Source organism: Pelecanus crispus, chromosome Z (assembly GCF_030463565.1).
Source record: "Pelecanus crispus isolate bPelCri1 chromosome Z, bPelCri1.pri, whole genome shotgun sequence".
NCBI classification, from domain to species: Eukaryota; Metazoa; Chordata; class Aves; order Pelecaniformes; family Pelecanidae; genus Pelecanus; species Pelecanus crispus.
The window spans coordinates 22,921,031-22,944,531 of NC_134676.1; positions in this window are offsets into that span (position 1 = coordinate 22,921,031).

The window sequence follows — 23,501 nt, forward strand, 5'->3', positions numbered from 1 at the left end:
GGGCAAGCCCAAGAGACCAGCCCAAGACAGCCTCGTCAGCCACACATGCCAGCACCCACCTGCTTCCTCAGCTCACGGCCTCACTGCCGCTGCCAGTCCTTAAGGACGGACCTGCCACGCACAGCAGCAGAGGAAACCAGTCTCCTCCTCCTCCGAGGAGGGGGAAGGCAAAAAGCCAGGCACCCACCCCACTTTCAACTAGCTAGACAACCCCTGGCTAGACGTCATCCCTCCAGTCCTACATTTTAATGTCATTATCTTATGCACATGGGCCACACTTCTCCCCTGGCTGCCTCCAAATTTTGCCCCTGGAGAGAAAGAAGCCTCCATTTCCTGAAGCCTGGGACCACTCTTCTCTCTGGGGAGTGCAGGGGGCAGGGGGGGGAGGGGGAGAGAAGGCATTTTTCAAGCATAAAATCCCTGATGCAGCCTGATGTGCCAGGTGGAGGCCATCCCCATGCCTCATCCTTGGTGCAACTTTTACTTCAAGACAGGAAGATGAGCTCAGTGCGCAGGGCACGGCCAGGGCGCTTGGAGGGCCAAGCACCGTGGGGTGCAAGGCACAGCCAGAGGTTTTGAGGGAACAGGTACCGTGGGGTGTAAGGCACAGCCAGAAAGCATGGGAGCCAGGCAGCGCAGGGTGTGAGGTACAGCCAGGGGGCTTGGGGGAATACGTACCGTGGGGCACAGCCCAAGGGTTTGGGGTAAGGCACAGCAGGGTGCAGAGAGGGACAAGGACCGGGGATGCGGGTACTGCCTGCAGCTTTGGGGTGCAGCCAGAGGACGGAGTGGGGAGGGAAGAGGCACAGCGGGGCACGGCCGGGGCTTTGCGGGAGAGGCACTGGGGAAGCGAGGGCAACCGGGGCGTTCTGGGGAGAGGCCGGCACGAAGCACCCCGGGCCCACCCCGCCCAGCCCTGCGCGCACAAGCGCCGGAGGCGCCCGTTCCCTACAGCCCCCCGGCGGCCAGCGGGCAGGGAAGGGAAGGGGAAGGGAAGGGGCAGGGAAGGAGAAGGGAAGGGGAAGGGAAGGGGAAGGGAAGGGGAAGGGAAGGGGAAGGGAAGGGGAAGGGAAGGGGAAGGGAAGGGGAAGGGAAGGGGAAGGGAAGGGGAAGGGAAGGGGAAGGGAAGGGGAAGGGAAGGGGAAGGGAAGGGGAAGGGGCAAGGAAGCGGCGGGCCCCCGGCGCCTCCCCCGCCCCGCGCCCCCAGGTTTCCCGCTCCCGCCGGGACCCACCTGTCCCCGCAGCCGCCGGGCAACAACTGCGCGCCGCGGCCAGCGGCGGGGAGGGAGGGAAAAAGGGAGGGAGGGCGAGGGCGGCCCCCGTCCCTCCCCGCCCCGGCCCGGCCCCCGGCGCGCCCAGCGCCGCGGGGCAGGCGGTGAGTCACCGGCCCCGGCCCCGGCCCCGGCCCCGACCCCGCCGCTGCCGCTGCCGCTCCCGCTCCCGCCCCCCCGAGAGGCGGAGCGGGGCTGCGGGCGCCCTGCGGCATCGGCGCCCAGGGGCGGGCGAGCAGCCCGCGGCCCCGGGCCGTGCCCTCCCCCCGCGGCCGGGCTCCCCGCCGCGCCGGGGCTGAGAACCATAGAATCGTTTAGGTTGGAAAAGACCTTTAAGATCATCCAGTCCAACCATTAACCTACACTACCAAGTCCACACTAAACCAATCAAGGGTAGACTAGACTAAACCATGTCCCAAAGTGCAACGTCTACCCGTTTTTTGAACACCTCCAGGGATGGGGACTCCACCACCTCTCTGGGCACCCTCTTCCAATGCTTGACCACCCTTTCCGTAAAGAAATTTTTCCTAATTTCCAACCTAAACCTCCTCTGGCACAGCTTGAGCCCATTTCCTCTCTTCCTATCGCTAACTACATGGGAGAAGAGACCAACACCCACCTCACTACAACCTCCTTTCAGGGAGTTGTAGAGAGCGATAAGGTCTCCCCTCAGAGGGAGGGTAGGGGAAGGAAGGCTGTTTCTCTACCTGTTGTGGTATCCGCTGCTGCAGTGTTCGGGGGTTCCCCCCGGTGCCCCTAGATCTCGGTCTGGCTAGCGCTTTCTGCCAGCATGGAGAAGCGTGAACTGCAGCGCAGCTTCTCCGTGCTGCTCCGGGATCGGTGGCAACCAAGAGTCGCTCAAGGCAACACTAGCAAGGCATAATAATTCCTTGTTTTAAAAAACAAAGCACAACTGGTCGCTTTAGCTCAATGCTTTAGGGCACATTCTCACCCCAAAAAGACTGCAGTACTCCTCTCTCAGAAGCTATTCAGGATGAAGATAACACTCCCCAATAACTCCCATCTAAAGAAGTATTGGGCACAAAGAAACGTGATGGGGAACTCCTGGCCTGCAAATGGGCGCTCCATTTTAAGTCTGTCTGTCACTCCAGTCCACTGAAAGCTATAAATTACAGCTTCTTGAGGTGGTTAGCATGGAGGTGATAGCTTAAGTCAAAAGAAGAGGGAAAAACAAGGAGCAGGGAGGGGGTATGAAGGCAAATTGAAGAAAAGAGGCAAACTCCTTTTATAGTGTGTGGAAAAGCACAAGATGAAGGGACTGTGATGCTGTGAAATGAATACATAGTCAATGTGCAAGTGCAGAAGGGGCCTCTGAGCTGGAGGGCAGCAAGAAGCTCAAACCAGAAGTTTGAGAGCACAAGTGGTAGAATCAGCATAGAAAGCTCATTATGAGTGAGGAAATATTACGAGAGGCTGAAAAACAGGTGGTGGAATGGGGTTGGAGAAACACAGTGTGTAACAGAGATCCTTCAGAAACTCCACATCACTGAGCAATTGATTAGGCTAGAGGTTAGGAGGAGGACCTTAAGCCTTTGGATTTGCTTCATGCTCCTCTTGGAATTGTTAGGATTATGACAGGTGAAGAAATCCTGGGGCTTTTGAAAGGGCATTTTAATAAGATCACTGGGATTGGCCAAAAAGGATATGTAGAAATACGATAATCCATTGAGCAATACTGTGTGTCTCACCTATGAGGGGAAAATCACAAAACAAATTTAAACTGCCCCATTCCCCTACCCCCCGAAGTTTCAGAAGTTGGAACCTTTTCTTTGATTTCTTGGTTCAAAACCTTTTTTTCTGAGACATCAGCCCAGAAAAACTACAAACGGACCTTAGAAACCAGCACATCCCTCAGCACATCCCTGCTCAGACAGATCCCTTGGGAGCCTTAAGACTGATAAGTATGCTTGTCTAGAGGGATGCGGCTGTGTGGTTCAGCAAGCAACTAATATTCCTCATGTGTTGTAATATCTGTTTTGCCATGCCTGATAAGGCTGCCCTGGCTGAGGCAAAATTGGACACAGTGGTGCATAACAATAAAAAGTAAGTAGGTCACCTGTAGACTCCAAAAGGCAAGGCCGTCGTCATTAATGGGAAAAAATAAAAATTACCAGATGCAAGCTAAGACATTTGATGCTGGCAGTGTTAGCAACAACAGCTGCTACTTCTCTCTTTGGAGTCCCATAAACAGAATTAAGTGGCCTTGCCTTCCATGCACTTCGGGAGCAAAGGTGATTTGAATCATCAAGCAAGTCTGCGAGGGCTGGGAGAGGACAGAAATAATGGCTGACCTGCTCATGGCAGGTAAATGATTAACATGCAGCAAGGGAAAGGCAGCAGGACAGAAACAGCTGCACATACAAAGAAAGTCAAAGGCATTTAAATTATAAAAGAGGCAGCTAGCAGCAACCAGGTTTTCTCAGTGCTTAGCACATGAAAGCTGTACATGAGATTTACTGTAAATTTAAGTAATCTTTTAAGTTCCCTACATTCACCATCCAAGAACAGGGCAAGAGGGAAATGAATGTAGACCCTGGAGACAGCTCTCTGGATTTTACAAGATGCCGAAGACTTAACTCCTGGTCTACGCTGAACAAAGAACTGTGCTTACCATGAATACTACTAACCAATGCTTTTCCTTATTTTCTTGCCTCACTAGAATCCAAATTGCTCAGATATTACTTTTCTACAGACTAAAGGACATTTAGACCTCCGTTCTGTTGATGAGATTGTGTTTTAAGAGTCTCTTAGAGGTGAGTACTCTCTAGGACTGTATTTGAAACCTGAAGGGCTGATCAGCAGGAAAATCGCAGGAGCTCCTTCCCAGTGCACCAACAGTGTCGGGAGCTTTTGCTGAAAAAGTAACAGCTGTAACCAAGCAAGGTAGTCTTCGAAAGAACACCAGTGGATATCTGCATACCAGTCTCGAAGAGATGCAAACATTACCCAGGTCTTGTTTGCAAGCTTTGCTTTCCCAGTGAACATCTGGTTTGCCTGTCCACCTGTACCGGTGTTCTTGAGTCACAACTGCCTAGGCTCTGTTACCAGTGGCCTGTATCCAACAGCTGTAACAGCACAGCATGTTGCTGTGTTTGGCAGTTGGACTGTAGGCAAAAGGGCCCTCCATGGCCCTTCTCGTTTTCCAGTTGGAGTTACTTTCAGACGTTGCTTATTGTAGAAAAAAATTGCTTTTTCTGCCTAGTCTTTTGAGCCAGAACAGTGCATCCTTCGTGTAGCTGAGGCACTTCTGAACATTTCTCTGCCTAGGTCTGTTCCAAAGAGCTATGCATGGGTCCTTGTGTAATGCTGGCAGTCACCTTCCAGGAGCAGTTTCCAAATGGCAGAGAAATTCCTCCTCAGACATGTATCATCACTTTTGCTGCGGCACAAGGTGCGAAGATGACACGGTCCTGCTGATCTGTCTATGGGTGAACTGAGTCGTACAAGGAGGTTTCCTCCCCTCTCTCTGTGGACATACACTTCAGGTAACTGTACAGAAGTGAGTAGCCGTTGCTGGTTTTGCACGGATTCTTGACACCATGAACCCACCACAAGCTACTGCAGTATTGTCAAGTCAGCTCTGCTTCAACAGTTGGACGTATACCTACACACTGAGCTCCAGTTTTGCTATTTGAACAATAGTGGATTTGATAAATTCTGGCAAATGTGACAAAGCTATTCAGGTGGGGAACTTTCCATACAAACCCACCTATCTCAAGTAACACTATTAAAATCATTAGGTCCTGACCAGGAAAAATTGTTTTACTATTATGCAGCTGTGACTGGTGCTAGGCAGAAGTGAAGGAAGGTGCTCCAAAAGTAGGGTGAAAATGTGATATAAATACATTCTATTATATATCTATATATTTTAATGTTTATATATAATGTGTATATAGTACATGTACATTATAGACACATACACATATACAATATACTGTATATATAAATACACATATAATGCATATACACACACATTATATAGTACAGTTTATTATATATACACTGTGCTTCTCAAATGAAAACTGGTAGTGACACACCTCTTTGGAGTGTATTGCTTAAATGCAGGCTGATTGCAACACAATCTATACCAGGAAGAAGTAAATCACCTGCAAAAAGTGTGTTGCAGTCAGCCAAAGAAACCTTACTGAATGTAATGAGAAAACCAAAGCCACACACTTGGCCAGCCTATTCCCAAAAATCATAATCTTGCATCACCAGATTTTTCACTTTAATTTGTCCCATCTCTGAAAACAATATATGAAAAAAAGAGCCAACCTCACTACCATTGCAAATATAATCTCCAATTTAAAAAGGTACAAATGTGAAGATTTAAATGCTTGTTGCGTAGTGTGGATAACCGTTGAATGAACACTCCAAGCACATTCCATGATACTGCAGACAGTGGCTATTCTGGAGCCCACAACATCTTACAGCTTTTCACAGCTGAGAACTCTAATTCAGATGCTTTCTACCAGCAGTTTTGTTATACAAAATTTATAGCTAAATCTTTCATAAGTCAAATTGTAGCTGTATGTGTTATTGACAGTGATGGTAGCAAATGTTTTATTCTGTAGGAGCTCACACAGATGAAGCTGGAGGAAGCAGTAATCTGTTCAGGATACTGGAGGGTTGTGGGGTCTGTTTGTTGTACCTGGGTGACAATATTATGCCATAATCACAGCCTTATCCATGAGCTGGGTGCATAGACAAGTCTGGAAAAATAAGTTCCTTTTAGAAAGCAGTGCTCCACGACTGCAAAAGCATTGTAACATGTATCATAAAAAAGCCCAAACAAAATAATTTCAACAAAGAAGTGAATGCTAACTCTGCAGAATACCTGCACTATGCTCGTTAGGCTTTAGCTGGCCAAACTGGCAGGTGCAGGAATGTCATCGTGCAGTACACCAGAAGGGTGAAGAGCTCTAGGAATGTCAGTAACGATAAGCTGTTAGTACAAACTACACCACCTCTAAATCAGAGTAATCAATGAGGACTTTTACCTGATTTAAAGTTTGTTTCATGCTGTTAGAAGCGAGTTAATGACGCAAGCTGAAGATAAACCAGTACAGCCTACGGAAACTCTTTGGCGCTAGAGATGACTTAGCTGTGTATGTCACCGCAGCATGCTACATCCTGCACAACATCTTGATAAGAGTAAGATCTTGAACAGCTGCTGATTTGCATTTTGTGTGAATACAAAAAGGACAACTTCTTTATCTGAGCAGCATGTGATGACACAGAGATGTGTAAACAGCTGTATTTCTTGCATCATTTTCCTATTCCCTTACTAGTGAAAAGGCCACACTCTGGGAGTTCATGGGCTGCTGTGTTCCCTGAACAGGAGAGACATGGATGCCTGTCAAAGAGTGCTCTCTTTGCTATGTTCAGTGTCCGTGCAAAAGCTCCAACTAATTTTGCCAGTTTCCAGACATTTTGCTGTAAGAATGCATTACAAAGATGGTACACCTGGGTTTAAGGAGTGAGCAGAGACTTTCAAACCAGAGCCCTCAAGTTGTTTCATTTGTTTCATACTGAGGCAGCCAAGGCTCAGGAGATAACTTACCAGGTAACTGAGTATCACAGTGAGAAATGGACATCTACAAAACTTTCAAGGAAGCCATTGAAAGCCCACCTCTCCCTCTTCAAAAACCAACCATCTATATTATTCTCCTGCCTCTTCTTATATTGCTCATGCCAATGTCCACAAGAATTCCCATGAATGCTACTAAATTGCAGATCCTTGCTAACAGCAAAGCAGCTTCTCTTTCCTTTCTCTGCCAATCTCTGAGATATGAACAAAGGACCAGAAAAGGGAGCTTTACCATTAATTACAACAAATCCACAGTCCGTTCTGCCTTGACAGATATGCCAGTACTCACAGGATGCAAACCAACAGTAAAATCATATGAAGAAATTACTTTCCGAAACTGATTCTTGGTCACAATGCATGTGCTTAACAAAGCGTTGTGGAAACCTAACTCTTTAATGGATTTTTTTTTTTTTAAAGAAAACTTTCTGCAGATGGGATTGGGAAGAAGAGCAGGAAAATAAAAGGAAAGAAATGGATAAGCAAAAGGGAAAGAGGTATTCAGCACCATTTCTGTGAATACATTACAGCTTTCCTTGGTTGGGGTTCCTGTCTGATTTCAGCCAAATCACGTTATCTTTGTCCCTGTTCTCCCCATGACAGTAATGTCACCTGTGCTTGATACACAGGTCACAGGTTAATAAGTCACTTTGAAACTGAAGATACCCACTCATGCTCAAGGAAAGGTAAACCATGGAAAAATAGCCTTGTGGCAGCCATGTTTTTCAAGACACTCAGAAAAGGAGCCTTAGGCAAGATATGTTTCAAATGGGTTAAAATAAGTACTGCCACTTTCCTAATAAGGGCTCCAATCAATTCAGAAGAAACCAACTGATTAAGTATAAGAACTTGCTAATTTAGATTAATTTTTAGATAAGATGCTAAGAAGAATAGGCTGGGAATTTCAACAAATTTTGAACATTGCGGCATGATAGAGGAGCCTTTGTGGTTCATACTGTGTTGTCATAGCTAGGTTACACACATAAACAGGTTGGTTTTGAAACTGTGCCTCTTCACTGGCACTATGAGACCTGTGAGACAATGATTGCTGAAAAACAAATCCCATAAGCTAATTACCAATCAATCAAACAGAAATCTATCTTACATTTCATAGCTAACTACACATCTTCTGTGGTCTCTCATACATACAATACTACCACAGATCAGGTATTTGCTGAAGCTGCAGCAAACCACACTTTCCTACTAAGAAGTAGAGTAGTTGATGCACTGAGCCTCTCCGTTCAGTTATCCATCTGCCCAGTGCAAAAGCCTGGGAAGATCACAGCTCTGTTACACTAGGCTGGTCCTTTCAGCACTCTGCCCAGAGAGGAGGATGCAAATTCCACCTCACAGTGTTGCTACCCAAACAACTTTACCCCAAACCCCTTTCCTGCTCAGTTCTGCCCATGGTCTTCCCCTTCCTCTCAGCCCACAAGTTCATGCCATAGAAATAGGCATCAGTAATATAACCCTTTCTTCTATCTTCTCTCTGTGGTACCTTTTACACTCTCTACAAGGGGTAGCAGAGCGCCCACAATCTGTGTTTTAAGACTTCAACAAAACAAAGTGAAAATAAAATCACATGCACAAATAGCTAAGCTGTGCTCAGCAGTTCTCATTCACTTACATGAGTCTATCCCTAGCCCTCTCCAAACAAAAAATTCTGATCCATTCTACACACTCCTGACCAGCTAGGACAGCCATGCATACACATCACTATCTTTTCCTCTGTGAGGAAGAAGGCAGACAGTGTCAGAGTGTAACAGAAACTTATATTCAAAGCATTACTTGTTGTATGCCTCTTTTTCTTTAACCTCTACAATCAAATCTGACATTTTCACAGAAGCACCTGAGCCACCACCATGCACCAGCAAGACAACACATGCCTTCCCATGGTGATTAAAGTTCTCCTACTAAAGAAGGACACACACTTACATTACTGTCACTACAGTTCACATAAACATACCTGAACTCATCTTATTCTTCCCAGCTCAAGTGTCTGTAGTAGCAACAGCAGCAGCAAACGCAGAGCAATTAACTAAAGCTTCCTTGAGGGCTGAGTAAACACTCTTCAGACTGCCTAGCCTGACAAAGCTGAGCTGTACTTAATTGGCACCATGGCAAGAGTGGAGGAGAGAGGAGAGGAGCTGACCCTGTTAGGTTATTGAACAGTTGCTTGGGCTGTTACTGGGCTGGGCATTGCCTCCTTCTGGGGATTTTACAGGCCTGGCTTTATTAATGCCTCATGGAAAAAACCCTTTGCAGGCCAACACAGATGCATTTTTATTACCATATTATCCTTGATTTTCCAGGCAGCCATGAGTGTCTTTTAAGTGGACTCTACTAACAAGCAGCACTACTGCTGATACAGATGTGACATGCTTACAGAGATGGGCTAAGTAGTCTGATTTTTTTAACGAAGTGCTTGAAATTCCTTTATTAATATTCACCATAGATGTCACTTGCAACAGTTCAGAACAATGAGTTTTTGCAGATAAAGATGTCTTGTTTATGTGTTTAATGGAGGGCATCAGAGCTATCAAACAGTGAGGATCAAAGCAAGGCTTAAATGTGACTGGAAAAACACATTCTGTCTTGGAGAACATGCCATTAAGCCTCAAATGTTCTGTGAAGGAATCTAAGGCCAGTATGGAAGGAAGATGGGGAAAAATGCACCATGCATACTAGTGAAACTTTTAGTCTGAACCCAGGTAACCAAATGGTTTCTTCCAAAAAAGGTCACTATCTTCCTATTCTAGCTGAGAAATTAGACTTGTCAGTGAGAGACTCTAAATGCAACAGGGTATGTTGTTTGCTATAGGGTATATCCTGGGCTATATTCCCCCTGAGGACACTCTCACAGGCAGACTCCTGCCATCTTCAACTATTCTCTCTTACCATTTTCAAGGCAGCTTGTCTCTTTGTCATGTTCTGAAGAAAGGGAAAAAGAAGTTATCCCCAAACATCTTTGTTTCTTCTGGTGGCAGTATTTTCATATACGAAGCCATACAGGAATTAGTGCTCTTTGTCAGAACCTGCCCCCTAATCCTTCTGGTCTAAGATTCTGCAGATCACAGAGAATACTGAAGTAAATCATTCTACATACTACCAGTTAATGTAATAACAACAAAAATCCAATTAAAAATAACTAATTGAGAAAAGCCAACATCATTCCCTTTCTCCCACTCTCTTTTTGATTGTCAGTTAAGTTAGTTCTTGACCTAGGATTTTTGGTCTTTGATTCTGCTAGAGGATCTAGATGCTTCCAATTCACAAATGAATTTATAATAAAACTACTTACTTCTATTTTTAAGGCAGAAATTGAAAAGCCATTTGAAATGTCACTGAAGTGTCTAAAACCAAAGAAATTTCAGAGTCTAGTCTCCCTTATATTCTTTCTTTTAAAGAGTTCAGCTATTTCAGTCTAAATGAATGTCACCTGGACAAGCTAGAGAGATGGGGCTCTGTGAACCTCAGCAGGTTCAACAAGGCCAAGTGCAAGCTCCTGCACCTGGGATGGGGCAACCCCAAATGAAGGGATTGAGAGCAGCCCTGCGGAGAAGGACTTGGGGGTACTGGTGGATGAAAAGCTGGACATGAGCCGGCAATGTGTGCTCACAGCCCAGAAAGCCAACCGTATCCTGGGCTGTATCAAAAGCAGTGTGGCCAGCAGGTTGAGGAAGCTGATTCTGCCCCTCTACTCTGCTCTGGTGAGACCCCATCTGGAGCACTGTGTCCAGCTCTGGAGCCCTTGGCACAAGAAGGACATGGACCTGCTGGAGAGGGTCCAGAAGAGGGCCACAAAAATGATCCAAGGGCTGGAGCACCTCTCCTACGAGGCCAGGCTGAGATTTGGGGCTGTTCAGCCTGGAGAAGAGAAGGCTGAGAGGAGACCTTATTGTGACCTTCCAGTACTTAAAGGGGGCCTACAGCAAGGATGGGGAGAATCTTTTTAGCAAGGCCTGTTGTGACAGAGCAAGGAATAATGGATTTAAACTAAAGAGGAATAGATTTAGACTAGACATAAGAAAGAAATTTTTTACAATGAGGGTGGTGAAGCACTGGAGCAGGTTGCCCAGAGAGGTGGTAGATGCCCCATCCCTGGCAACATTCAAGGTCAGGTTGGATGGGGCTCTGAGCAACCTGATCTGGTGAAAGCTGTCCCTGCTCACTGCAGGGGGGTTGGGCTAGATGACCGCTAAAGGTCCCTTCCAACCCAAAGCATTCTATGATTCTATGAAATGGTGAAATGGCTTCTACCATGATTTTATGGTGAGATAGAAACAAGTATTTCAATATCATTAAAAAGGGCCTAAGCAAAATGCTGTGTAGGAAACCTCTCACTGACATTGGAAGCTGCTTTTGATCACCTTGTATAAAGGAAAGGTCCAAGTATCTGTTAATCTTACAGGGAAATCCAGGTAAAGTTGTAAAGTTTTGAGTGTTTAGACCATGATTGGCCCCCAAATTCAACATGAGTGTAGATACCTTTTGGAAAACTCCTACCAGTGCCATAGCATTGAGTTTTCTTATGTGAAGCATACTATGTGCTCTGAAATAGTGATTTCAGAGCTTTGCTGATCCAGCTGCATGTGCACATCATCCTCTCTAAAAAACCCTTTTTTTTGTTTCATGTCCCCCACCTGGTCCTGATTGGCTGCATTCATCCTTTTTCCTGTGTGCACAGGCATGTGTGCAACCCTTCCCTCTTCCACTCTGAAAGAGCCCAAGACATTCTCAGAAAACTCACTAGAAAGCTTCATCAAAATCAAAATCTCCAACAAATTGTGCCACTGAAAGGCAGGTTCTTACACTTGCTTGTTCACAGTTAAGAGTTGTTTGTGGGTCCCCACCCAGGCAATACAATACTAGTCTGCATTTGTGTATTTTCCATGTAGTATCTGAGCCTGTCTTCCTATCAACCTCTTAAGTGTGAACAAGCTATTGAAGCATTACTAATAGCCGAGTTTCAGAACGTGGCAGGCTGGAGTCAAGTGTTAGGGAAACACGTGCTTTTCCACAGATACTTTAACGGTTAATCTTTAACAGTTAAAAGGGTTTTAGATGAGACTTTGTAAGAAAACACCTTATTTTTCCAAACAAGCTACAAAGAAAGGTGGAGAGGATGAGAATGGTCTAAGTAAAATAAAATGGAGATGGATGAGACAGAAAAACAGGAGAGAAATAATCTGAATAGACAAAGCAGGGGAGTTTCCCTACAAACTCCTTCCATTGTGCTGGATTTGTTTTTAAGACTCTGCCAAGACATGGAAGGATTTTCAGGGGTGTAAAGTAAAGAAGCAATCCAGTTCTGCACCAGAGCTTTCCTTCTTGTGACCTGAGGAGAGGTGAGGCAAAGTTAATTTTAGCCCTTTTGAACTCTCTCACCCAATTGCCAAGGACGTCCCTGTGCCTTTTTGGCCTGTCTTTAACTTAACAGGCCTGAGGGGCTCAAATGCTGCAGGCTCCGGTGGCTGCTGTGGTGCAGCCCAGGCAGGCAGAGATGGTGGAGACACAAACAGGGCTCTTTCTGCTGACTGCCCCTGACTGTCACCTCTGGTAATGCCTTTGTCTTCTTGAATAAGTGACAGCTCTGAGAAGGATAACATTGGGTAGATTTGGAACAATGCAGAATATCTACTTACTTGCAGATTTCACAAATTCCAGTCAAGGAAATCTTCTCTGCTTTGTGCAGCACGAGCTCAGATTTTATAAGATTTGGGAGAACTCTTATTTTCCTCAAAGCAGTTTTGACAACAACTTTTAACAAAGTTAAGCATCTCTGTCGAGGCAATGTAATGCAATGTACCGTAGATAGCTCCTGTATTTCTTTGTTAATTATCCTGTAATAATTTTGAATACACCCATGGATGTAGTAAAACACTGTTTGGTTTTTCTGCTAGTGTTAGATGAAGGTTTACCTCCTACATTAAGCCATTCATATGTTTAATACACCTCTGTTACAGTATTGAGTGATGTGAGTCCTGATACAATGAAGAGGTGATATACTGGGAGAGTAAAAGTGAAGGTGAAAAGAAGGTAAAAAAGGAAAGGTAGAAAGAAAACAGCTAGATCTTAGCCCAGGAGCTATCTTAAAATTTTTGGCACCAAATAGGTGGCAGGTTGGAAATGTGGGAGTAAGTGAAGGGGAAGCCATCAAGGTGGGAAGTGGCAATGAAAGTTAGTGGACTCTGGGCACAAAAAAAAGGTTAGGCCAGATTTTATGAATAGTTATACAGGAAAAAGTGGTAAAATCTCAATGCTGAATGGAGCAGAGCTTGCAGCTCTGTATCATGGAGGCTGCTGGTCTTAGAGAATGGTGACAGGAGACAAGGCAGTGAGAACATTTTAAGAGAAATTGAGCAATTCAGTTTGGACTAGTGAAACGGCATTTAAGAAATGATGGGGAGAAAGGCAGAAGTGTGAATTTGGGTAAAGCAAGATCATGGAGAAGTAGTATCTACAAATGAGGATAAACAACGAAGCTGGCAGCTGTTTTATATTGCACAAGGTTACAAAACTGAGAAATACTTTAATATAGCAGTTAGTAGTCCTGCTGATTTTCAAAGATTTCTGAAATACTTCAGTTATATCTTTATTTAACTAAGTCTCTTTTCAGAAAAACATACCTTGAACATTTATATGATCGCTTTTGTTAAATCATAGAATCATAGAATCGTAGAATGCTTTGGGTTGGAAGGGACCTTGAGAGATCATCAAGCCCAACCCCCCTGCAGTAAGCATGACTAAAATTTTAAGAAGCTGCAGGTGACTGGGAAAAATAATGATGAACTTAGTAAATTATAAAATGAAAATAGTATTTAAATGACAGGTTTTCAAGACAACTCTTTTCTACCAACTTTAATGAACAAATGCTGCAAGTATGGGAACTAATGAGCTGCTGCTTCATAGAGAAATATTGCACTGGGTCCAAGTGAGTTAACAACCAGCTAAAGTTATTGCAGAAACTGCATGTATATGTTAACAAGGGGTTATGGAAAAGCTAATGAAACGCCCCTCCCCTTTTCCTTATTTTGTGGGTACAGTTCTGCTCTAACATAGCCAAACAGCTTTCAGATCAAAGCTCTCACATTCTTCTCCCTAGAACACTCTCTGAACTGGCAAACCACTGTATGCAGCTGAGCACGTAGCCATGCCAGCCAAATGGAAATGGAGAAGAAAGGGGAGGACAGGCCAAAGGACTGCCCAGAGAGGTTGGGTGATATTCTAAAAGCAAATAAAACTACCAATTTTAAGCAGAAGAGCTTGATGAATAATATTGGATGAGTAAAAGGTTGAGGACCTCAGTGCAGAGACAGGCCAGGATTAAGTCCTGGCTTGGAGAGCTGTGTGTGGGCATGGCTGTGTGCAGCAGAGAATGGCGATGCAAATTAACAGCAATGATTATGAACAGCCTGTTGGGGAGAGAGGGAGAGGAGGCGGGAGTTGGGGATCATGAAAGATTTATATTCAATTGACCCTAGGTAAAGCAATGGAGATAGAGGGAAGATGGAGCAGTGTGGAAGCCATTGCTTTCACACCCGTGCACTGGCCCACATGGAGCAGCATCTTCACCTCAGGGTTTGGGAGATCAGGGCACCACAGAAGTGAGCACCAGCCTTGGTGGTACACCACTGCAGCATGAAGGACTGTCAAACTTGCACACCCTGTGCATCTTGGGGCACAAGCAGGGTCCTACCTTCCCTTCTGTGAACTAGAACAGCTCCTTTGTTTCCTTTCTCTATCTTCACTTTTCTTGTGCCTGTCAAGCTTAATGCTTGAGCAGTCTTGTGAACTACTGGACCACTTTCCACACTTTGACTTGCATCGTTTTTCCTCGCTGTGGCAGGAAAATAAACTTTGCTTTTCAAAGCCACTGTAATATGTAATAAGCCTTCCTACAGATACGAGATGTACCAGTGAGACCTTACACATATTTAGGGCACACAGAGCAAGCCTCCTGAAGTACTGAAACCTCTAATACAATACAGGGGAATTCTGCTAAGCAGCAATATAAGTCTAATGCCCCAGAGTTCTGCATGTCTCACAGGTATCTACATTTAATATAGTAGCCCATCACTGAGTGTTATTTAAATTACTTTGATACACTTCATTGGCCAACCTAAACGTTAATACTGGCAGAACAGGATGAAGCAGCTGTTTCATACATTCATTTAGGCCCTCAGGTATATTAGCTGTCTGCAAAACAATTAAATGTTCTGGAAAAATTTCTTTATAAACAATGATGAATAGCACTCAGATGGCAAAGTTTCATGCAACTCTAGAGATGCGTTTTTTTTTTTTTTAACTTGGGAAACAGTTTTGTGTTATATTTGCATTGTATTGCACTGAGAATGTGCAATACACTCCAAGTAAGTACCAAATGTGACCATTTCTCACAGAAGATGTGCAGAAGAACAGTTCAGTATAAGGCTCCTGTTGCACTAGTGGCAGTGCAAAACCTCAGAACAGCATCAGACCAATGCTTAGTTTAACTTGCATAGGCCATAATACACGATTCAGGTACAAAAATATGTTCTCTGGGCTGTATACTTGACCTGGAAGAACTAGTGATGAGCAAAAGAAAAGAGCTTAATTCAAAGCTACTATTTTATGAAGTCCCAAAACACTTTTTTCATGTTTGCTAGCATGAGAATAATAATCAGCTGATTTCCTGAGGTGTTACAGAACAGCGTAGGAGGCATTAACAACAGTAATTAACTGTTGAGCAACAGAAGACGCTCCCTACTCACTGGCACAAAACATGAGAACTTGATATTCTTACCATACACCTACTATTTGGCATATCTTTTATCACAGCAAACATGGGCTCCCCAAACTGCTGCATTCCTTGTGCCCTGTTGACACAGCCTATCTACAGAAAACAGGAAAGCAGCATATTAACACAGTAACAAAGTGGTCTAGCTGTGGCAGTATTAAGCTCCATATAGGTGAATTGATGCAGCATCCCAGCAAGGTACATTAGCCTGTGGTGGGGTTGCTCACGTAAGCTAGAGTTAACATCTCTGTATTACGCTGCTGCCTACAGAACAGGCATACCCTAAGTTGGAGGAAAGGATTCTCTTTTTCCTCTTTCTTTTTCCCAGGCTACCCCCCTTTCTTAAAATGGCACTGACAGATTAAAGATCCACCATACAGACCAAGATATATCTTTGCGGATGAAAGTAAAAACATTGCAGGCAGGCATTAATAGCTGCAGTTCCTTCAGAGGCCATACTGAACTACTAACAAAGAGGATTAAGAGTCAACTTTACATTTTAAATGCAAATGGCACCAGTCAGCAACCAAATGTAAGTTTATTCTTGCCAATGATCTCCAGCAAGAGCATAATATATTTCTTCATTTATTATGAATAAGTTTTTTGACCTAACTTTACTGAAAATATGATTCCAATTTTTCTGAGAAAGTTTTAATAATTCTGTTGGGGACTAAGACCTGTAACTAATATAAAGCAAGTATCCTGTTAAATAAATGCTTTGAGTCAATAGGAAAGGAAAACACTCAGTATCTTTCAAATGTGGCTGCTGAGAACAGCAAAATATGTTTTAATAAACCCCTCTTTCTCTGCCCCCCACGTTAATCTATTTTGTATTAAACAAAGGCATATTATTTTTGTTGCTGAATAAATTACCCCATTCTTGCTTAAACATGTTACTCTAGATTTCAAACATACGGCTGCAAAAATAACTGGTTGGACTGATTTAAACTGCTGATTTTAATCTCCAATTTAGCATGAGGAAATTTACTATAAAACCTGTTTAGGATCGCAGATGACTCTCTGTCCCACAGCTGCAAGAAAAGGCTGGATTTGTAATCTTCCAAGTGTACAGAGCTCAGTAACTGACTGAAAGCCTCTTTCTCAGCACAAAGCTAAAATGCATAACTAAAAATATCCTGGTTTCTTTCTGCCTTAATTTGAAAGCAAATGTTGATAAAATGAAAATTAAGAACAAAGCTGTATGCCTATGCAATTAAAAAATTCTTTCATATTTAAATAGCAAGTTGCCTTAATAGCCCCAAATATTTTTTTCCAGTCTCTTGGGCTTGGTGGAATTTGGCAGGGCTGAGGGTGGTTAAGGGTTGCCAGCATGGTGGATGACATTGCTTAACTGTCATCTGGGCAGAACATGTGGGTTGGTTGGTAAGGCTGAATACACAGTCACAGATATGATTAGAAGGGATAAAGCTGTGAGGAGCAGTTAGGTACCTGCCTGAATTCCTGGCCACTCAGTCATCCCTTTTTATCCTCCATTCCCACTGTTTTTATAAAATAGGCTAAAAGAAAACAAAACCAAGGGGAGGATGGAGGAAGGCATGTCCATTTCACAGCTCAGCTTTAACCACACAAAAGGACCTAGAATCATAGAATCATAGAGTGGTTTGGGTTGGAAGGGACCTTAAAGATCATCTAGTCCACCCACCCTGCAATGAGCAGGGACATCTTCCACCAGATCAGGTTGCTCCGAGCCCCATCCAATCTGACCTTGAATGTTTCCAGGGACCGGGCATCTACCACCTCTCTGGGCAACCTGGTCCAGTGTTTCACCACCCTCATTGTAAAAAATTTCTTCCTTATATCTAGTCTGAATCTAAACGCTTTTAGTTTAAGACCGTTACCCCTTGTCCTATCACAACAGGCCCTACTAAAAAGTCTGTCCCCATCTTTCTTATAAGCCCCCCTCTAAGTATTGAAAGGCCAAATAAGGCCTCCCCAGAGCCTTCTCTTCCCCGGGCTGAACAACCCCAACTCTCTCAGCCTTTCTTCATTGAAGAGGTGCTCCATCTTGCTGATCATTTTTGTGGCCCTTCTCCGGACCTGCTCCAACAGGTCCATGTCTTTCCTCTGCAGATGGCTCCAGAGCTGGATGCAGTGCTCCAGGTGGGGTCTCACCAGAGCAGAGTAGAGGGGCAGAATCACCTCCCTTGACCTGCTGGCCACGCTGCTTTTGATGCAGCCCATGACACGGCTGGCTTTCTGAGCTGCAAGTGCACATTGCCGGCTCATGTCCAGCTTTTCATCCACCAGCACCCCCAAGTCCTTCTCTGCAGGGCTGCTCTCAATCCCTTCATCCCCCAGCCTGTATTGATACCGGGGGTTGCCCCATCCCAGGTGCAGGACCTTGCACTTGGCCTTGTTGAATCTCGTGAGGTTTTCACGGGCCCACTTCTTGAGCCTGTGGAGGTCCTTCTGGATGGCATCCTGTCCCTCAGGCATGTCAACCGCACCACTTAGCTAGGTATCATCTGCAAATTCACTGAGGGTGCACTTGATCTCCCTGTCTATGTCATTGATGAAGATATTAAACAGCACTGGTCCCAGTACAGACCCCTGAGGGACTCCACTTGTCACTGATCTCCATCTGGACATTGAGTTGTTGACCACAACCCTCTGGATACAACCATCCAACCAATTCCTTATCCACCAAACAGTCCACCCATCAAATCCATATCTGTCCAATTTAGAGAGAAGGATGTTATGGGGGACCATGTCAAAGGCCTTACAGAAGTCCAGATAGATGACATCCATTGCTTTTCCCTTGTCCACTGATGCAGTCACTCCTTCATAGAAAGCCACTAGGTTGGTCAGGCAGGACTTGCCCTTGGTGAAGCCGTGCTGGCTGTCTCGAAGCACCTCCCTGTCCTCCATGTTCTTGAGCATAGCTTCTAGGAGGATCTGTTCCATGATCTTCCCAGGCACAGAGGTGAGGCTGACAGGTCGGTAGTTCCCAGGGTCCCTCTTTTTAAAACTGGATGCAATGTTTCCCTTTTTCCAGTCACTGGGGACTTCACCTGACTGCCAGGACTTTTCAAATATCATGGAGAGTGGCTTGGCAACTACAGCAGCCAATTCCCTCAGGAATCTGGGATGCATCTCGTCAGGTCCCACAGACTTATGTATGTTCAGGTTCCTCAGGTGGTCATGAACCTGATCTTCCCTTACAGTGGGAAGATTAGACTTTATTGGTACGTTTTACATACTTTTGTTTAGTTGGGTATTACAAGCATTAACTGCTGTCCACTGAAGCCAACACACTGCCTTCAGGAACATCTCCCAGGTGTCAAAACCTCACCACACATCTTAGTGGCTAAGCACATGACCAATACTCAAGCTCTCTTTCTTTATGGGCTACTTTAACCGTGTTAGTTCCTATGTTTTACATGCCAAAAGCATTATCTGGACAGTTGCTGTGGTTTAACAGATATGCCCATAACTTGACTATGTATCTCAAACTTTACTTGTATTGAGCTAACAGTAGGCTTACCTGTTCATTGTGGCAGATCCTAGGGCGATGTGCACTGAAGAGCTTACAATTCTCAACTGTATGCAGTAGACCTTTACTTGCATTAAAAAATGAGGTAGCAATAAAACCGAGAACTATACTCCAATGGTGCCAAACCAGTGGTGTTTTAAATATATTTATATCTTGTGTGCACACATATTTGTGTATTGTATACATATATATCTCTATATCTCCATTCAAGGTAGATTAAGGACTATAACACAAGGGTAAACATAAGGGGAAAAAATGTAACAGTCAATTCTATTAATGTTCCGAAATCTAAGACTTTTGCAGCTTTACCATGACAGGGGTCTTAAATTCTGGGCCCTAAGCTGACTGAGCATATAAGGAACTCATTCTTGATTAAAAAATCAGATGCCTTGTGCAGTGAGAAGTGTGGCCTGACTACAAATCCAAACAATGCAAAAAAAGGTGGCAAACAAATCCCTACATTTTTAGTCTTGTCAGCTTGTGTGTAAGAGTGAGTATACTGGGGATAGAGAAAAGGGCACAGGGAAGTAAGCACATGGTGTTAAACTGTTCTTCCCAATAACTGGGAGTTAACCATATTTAAACTCTCATGTGCTAATGCTTTCTTCCAGGTGTGTGTATGGCAGGAAAAAAAGAACCAGGTTTTTGCTTGTATGTCTCAAAACCATTTTTTTCTGAGCATCATAACGTAGACATAAATAATCAGAGTCCTATCTTACTGCCTCTACAGAACTCAACTTTCACTCAAGCTGAAGGAGGCTTGTCTTAGGCCATCTGGATTTCTTCAGCTGGGCTGGCTCAGACTGACTGCCACCTCCATTGTTTCCTTAGGCTAGAAGGGAAAGGAAATTCTTTGATCTCCTGTAAGAACAAATAAACTCTTTTCCCTCTTTTGGTACCTGCTGTATCAAGCTCAAATAAAGATCTTTGCCTTGGCAGGCAAAGCAAGGCTTCTAAGCAACAGTCAATTCCCGGAACGGCCTGAAAGGATGAAAGCACTTCTCTATGTATTTGGATACAGAGTACGACTACTAAATCCCAGTACCGCTACTGTGATAAGGGTGCAGTTCATTCCAGCTTAAGCTCTTTCTTTAAATTCTTAACTGTCTTACTCTTTTTAACAGGAACTTAGAATCCAGCTATTAGCTAGATGCCTCTCAAGTGAATAACTTTATTCCAACATGAATACAGCACCCCTTTTGACACCTGACTGGATTTTCAAATGTGGTTTTTTTTCCTGACTGACCTAAGGATGGGAAGTGCAATTAAGTCTATACTACCCCACTTGCTGCATTTCTGGTTCTGAAAGAGCTCTGATACTATAAAAATACATGCTATAAGCATAGAAGCAGAATAGGCATAAATGAAGGGGAGGACTCAGATTTACTTATCACATTTAACTTACATACAAGCAAGAGATGCACAGTTGCACCTGACACCATTAGCTTAGTACTTGGTTCTTTCCAGTGAAAAGTGACAGACAGCATACCTTCACTGTCTTTTAAAATTTTTCATTTTGAAGATAGCAACACTTTACTTCGTAATTAAGTACAGCCACCATAAGAATGCAGCAGAAATAAAAATAATCTTTTTTTCTAGAAAAACCTTAAATAATAAATTTACCACATCTATAGAAAACTAGAAGTACTGAAGCAAATTATAACATATATGCCATTATGCAAAGTAGAATTTTCACAGAAATTGGTGTTTGAGATGCTGCATAGTACCAAGAGGTTTCAAACCCTGCAAACTAAACATCACCTATCAGCTACTGCCATTATATGGAAGGTTTGCAGGTGCTGGATTGCAGAATGTGCCTGGATTCTTGCCCAGATGAGACACAGATGTTTTTAATTTCCCTCACCAGAAACACCTCTCCTTCCAGCAGAGGACAACAGTCAAGAGGGAGAATGACATCATCAACTGACACCAGAAGAGAATTTGTAAAGATTCCGGTCTAGAAGGTACTAGCTGTTAGTAGGAGCAGTAAGCCCCCAAGGCAACTACATTGTATTTTCAACTGTTTGGGATAGCTTCAGACACTAAACCAACAGGTGCCTGGGTGGACAGATACATAGGCAAATAATCCTCAGCCCACCTCTTCTGGAGCTGAATGCCAACATTGCATTCATGCTGCAACTTACCTAAAACTGATATGCAAAAAGTTATTCAGCCACAGTATGAAAATGAGCCCTGTAAAAGTATAGAGGAAAGTTTCCCCACTTCCAGATAGATCCCTATTCAGGGCTCTGTCCGGAAGAATTCCATGCGATATGGTCCTGATGAGAAGGAGGGTCCAGGAGAGCCGCTTGATTTTCAAGAATGGTCCATCCTTACATGCAGGAAATAAAGAAAAGGTGGAAGGAAGTCTGCATGCCTGAAATTGGAGCTTCTTACAAAACTCAAGAGGCAGAAGCAGGGAAGAATACAGAGAAACTGTCCTAGCATGCACAGATAGGGCTAGGAAAGCCAAAACCCATTGAGGTAAATCTGGTGAGGAGTATGACAAGCAAAACTAAAACCTACAGGCGTTATCAGCAGCAAAAGGAAAACTAGGGAAAATGTGGGCCCACTGCTAAATGGGGCACGGGAACTGGAGACAAAAGGACATGGAAAAGGCTGAGGTACTCAATGCTTCTTCACCATGGCCTTTAGTGATAAGACTGGACTTTAGCAATGCTAGGTCCCTGAGACCACTAGAAAGTCTGGAGCAAGGAAAGCGTACCCTTGGTGGAAGAGGATGAGTTAGGGAATGGTTATACAAACTGGACATACACAAGTCCATGGTGCTTGACTGGATGCACCCACAACTGGCTGATGTCATTGCAAGATCACTCTCAATTATCTTGGAAAGGTCACAGTGAGCAGAAGAGGTTCTGAGGATTGGAAGAAAGCCAAGGTCACCCATGTCTTCAGGAAGGAAGATTCAGAAAACACACATCAGTCAACCTCACCTCCATCCCTGGGAAGCTGATGGAGCAAATAATCCTGGAAACCACTTCCAGACACATGATGGACAGTAAGATAGCAGTCAGCATAGATTTATGAAGGCAAGATCATGCCTGACCAACCTGATAGCCTTCTACAACGCGGTGTCTAGCCTGCTGGATGAGGGGAGAACAGTGGATGATGTCTACCTTTACTTTAGAAAGGCTTCTGACAGTATCCCAAAACACCGTTACCCATAAGCTGACAAAGTACAGACTAGATAAGTGGACAGAGAGATCGAAAAATGGCTGAAGGGCCAGGCCCAGAGGGTTGCAATCAGTGGCAAAAAGTCCAGTTGGACGCCAGTCACTAGTGGTGTACCCCAGGGGTCAATAGTGGGGCCAGTACTGTTTACCATTTTCATTAATGGCCTTGATGATAGAACAGAATATGCCTTCAACAAGTTTGCAGATCATACAAGACTGTGAGGAGTGCTTGACACACCAGGTGGTTGTGCTGCTACCATTCAGACGGATCTCAACAGACTGGAGAAATAGGCAAACAGGACTCTCACAATGTTCAATAAAGGCAAATGCCAAATCCTGCACCCAGGGAGGAGAAAGTCCATAGACCAGAACAGGCCAGGGACAAACCTGCTGGAAAGCAGTTTTGCAGAAAAGAACCCAGCACTCCTGGTGGACACCAAACTGACCATAAACCAGCAATGTGCCTTTTCAGCAAAGAAGGCCAACAGCATCCTGGGTTGCATTAGGAAGAGTGCTGTCAGCAGGCTGAGGGAGGTGATCCCTCCTATGAGGAGAGGCTGAAAGAGCTGGGACTGTTCTGCTTGGAGAAGAAAAGGCTCAGGGGGATCTCACCAATGTGTAGAAATATCTGATGGAGCCAGGGAAAGGGAGAGTAAGGAAGTCAGACTCTTCTCAGTGGCATCCAGCAATGGGGCAAGACATAATGGGTGCAAACTGAATACAGAAAAGTCCATTTAAACCCAAGAAGAAACTTATACTCTAAGAATGCTCAAACACTGGAACAGGTTTGTAGGTTGTAGAGATACCCAAAGCCTGACTGGACACAAGTCCGAACAACCTGCTTTAGGTGACTGTTTTAAGCAGGGAGGTTGGACTAGATTATCTCCAGTGGTCCCTTCCCGATCTCAATAATTGTGTACTCAAAGCACAGGAAAAAATTCATTTGAGAAAGGCCATTCCAAAAACCAGGAGAATTAATGCAACATTCTTATTTATGGATTTAATTTTTATGATTTCTCACCTTTTTTAATAAATGCAATTTTTCTACCTCTCCCATTTTATATACCATTCCCAGTCCACCATAGAGGTGGTGTTTTTTTGGCAGGTTTTTTGTTTGTTTTAAAGTTAACACCAT